This window comes from Galeopterus variegatus, unplaced genomic scaffold (assembly GCF_000696425.1).
Source record: "Galeopterus variegatus unplaced genomic scaffold, G_variegatus-3.0.2 Scaffold10894, whole genome shotgun sequence".
Classification (NCBI taxonomy): domain Eukaryota; kingdom Metazoa; phylum Chordata; class Mammalia; order Dermoptera; family Cynocephalidae; genus Galeopterus; species Galeopterus variegatus.
In genome coordinates, this window is record NW_007737005.1 from 49,653 (window position 1) to 52,433 (window position 2,781).

General features: G+C 45.5%; 1 pseudogene; it reads left to right on the plus strand.

Annotated features, from left to right (window-relative positions):
• The window catches only part of LOC103610299, a 5,610-nt pseudogene that overhangs the window by 1,631 nt on the left and 1,198 nt on the right, over nucleotides 1-2,781 (plus strand).

The window sequence follows — 2,781 nt, forward strand, 5'->3', positions numbered from 1 at the left end:
ACTGAGGCACAGCAAGGACAGCTGATCTGCCCCCCAGTCAGCACAGGACCAGTGAGAGGACACTGGTCAGGAATATAGAATTGCATGTGGTGCAGTGTGATGAAAAGACTCAGACCCAGACCAGAGTTTCTACATAACCCAGGTGCACCAGATTTCACTAGACCCAGAAGTACCTGTAAAGTCAACCATTAAACCCTGAGCTGCACAAAAAGTCTTCTCTAGGGAGTCAGAAGCAAAGCAGCAATTTAGTTAAACCACACAGCTCGAGTACTGGTCCCCACAGGAAGTTCCCCCATTTTAGAAGTAAGCAAAGGACAACGAATTAGTTCCAGCAGAGTTGAAGTGGTGGGAACAGCACATTTTGATATTAAGTAGAAAAGGTCTCATTTCACCAGAGAACACCTATAACAACTAGAAGGACTCGAAGTCCCCTGGGCTAGCAAGCCAGAAACGGGGGCGAGCTGGAGCCTTGGCCATGCCCCTGGACACTCACAGCCAGTCCCGAGGGTGGAGATCAAGGGCCTCAGCCACACGCCCGAGACACGTACAACCACCCCAGCTATAAGCATCAAGCACTGTAGGAAACGCCCTGGGCTCTCCAGAGCCAGGGCAGTGGGGGGCCAAGGGCCTCGGCCACAATGCCCAACCTGTGCAGCCAGCCTAGCAGTGACTACTGAGCTGCTGAAGGAAGTGCTCTCCGGAACCAGGGCAGTGGGGGAACAAGGGCCTCGGCAACACCCCCGTGACAGCTGCATCCAGCCCAGTGATGACCACCGAGCCACTGCAGGAAGTGCCCTGGGCTCTCTGAAACCAGGGTGGTGGGGAGCCGAGGGTCTCAGCCATGCCCACATGACACTTGCAACCAGCCCAGCGATGACCACCAAGCTGTAGGAAGAAGGGCCCCAGGTTTCCAGGCTGCAGTAGTGGAGTGGGAGGGCTTTTGCCACACACCCCTAACATCTGCACCCACCCTGGCAATGACGAAGCCACCACTGGAAACCCCCCAGTCTCCTCTGTAGGAAAGAAGGGGGTGCCACAGGCCTCAATCCCACCCCTCCTCCTTCCTCCTTCTTTTGTTCCATTTCCTTCCCCTTTCTCCTCTACCCCATCCTCCCAACAGCTCTGCAACAACATAGTGGAGTGTAAAAAAAAATTAATAAAATTACGTTTTCTTAAAAAAAAATACACCAACTATGACCATGTTACCATTACAGAACCAAAGAGTGTAATTGTAACTGTCATGAGTATTTCCTCATTATTTTGTTATGTACCTTTGTGTGGACATACACATATATTAAGCCAAAGAAAAACAACTTGAGGATTCTCACTGAGATGTGAGAAGACTCCCTTAGACAACATAACGAAATAAGAAAAAATAATCCAGGTTATGAAGGAGGAGATTTACAAAAAGATTAATACCAGACAAAAGTATGTAGCAGAACTAATGGAACTGAAAGATTCACTCAAAGAAATAAAAAACACAACTGAGAGCTTAGGCAGCAGGATTGAACAAGCAGACAAAGGAATTTATGACCTTGAAGATAGTCTTTCTGAAATAATCTTGGTAGACAAAAAAAAAAAAGGAAAAAAGAATTAAAAATAATGAAGAAAATCTAAGAGAGTTAGTAGACGACTTTAAGTGCACAAACATCTGAATCATGGGTGTTCCAGAAAGGGAGGAGAAAGGAAAAGGACTGAAAATCCTATTCGGTGAAATAACAACAGAAAACTTCCCAGTTATAGGGAGAGACATGGACCTTCAGATCGCTGAGGCTCAAAGATCCCCAAACAGATTCAACCCAAAATTATCCTCTCCAAGACACATTAAAGTCAAACTGGCAAAGCTCAAAGACAAAGAGAGAATCTCAAAAGAAGCAAGAGAAAAAGATCAAATCATGTATAAGGGAGCCCCGTCAGACTAACAGCAGACTTCTCTACAGAAAGTCTGCAGGCCAGAAGGAAATGGGATGACGTATTCAAAATACTAAAAGGAAAGAACTGCCTGTCAAAATTTCTGTACTTAGCAAGGCTGTCCCTCAGAAATGAGGGAGAAATAGTGTATTTTCCGTACAAACAAAATAGTGTATTTTCTATGTTCACCACCACATGAGCAGCCCTACAAGAAATCTTCAAGGGAATCCTGCATCTGGGATCCAAAAAATGATAATGACTACCGTGAATACACAAGACAGAACACAACCCACTGGTAGGACCAAAACGCAGGTGAGAGAGAGAAAGAAACTAAATCTTACCGTCACAGAAAATCATAGTGACAGTGAAAGAAGAGCAAACAAACTCTTCGTCTCTTTGGAAGATGGCAGGGAAACAATTCAGTTTTCTAGAACTAGTAGGTAAAGGGAAGAGTCAAGCATTTGTCCTGTCTTTCCTGTATGAGCTATTCCTCAGGGTGACCATCACTAGCTGAGGGGGGAACATTTCTGTCCATGGAAGTACCCCAGAGAGTAAATAAAGAGGGAATAAAATAATTAGAATATGGCATGTTGCAAACCTCTGTCAAACTTATGAATGTAGCAAGTGATCGTCAATGTCTGCTAACATCAGAGAGGGTCAATCATACATAATGGGCCTCTTGCTGTAGGAACGTGCACCCCTGAAGCCAAATGTAACCTGAGTGGGACCAAGCCTCAGCATCCACCAACCAATCATCATGAAGTGCAGGGGACGGTGGAACATGTTAAATGACACTACTGGGATGGAGACAGCAAATTCAGATCGTGGTAATCTTTATGGGGTCAAAGAGAAAAAATTAGGTGCAGGAGG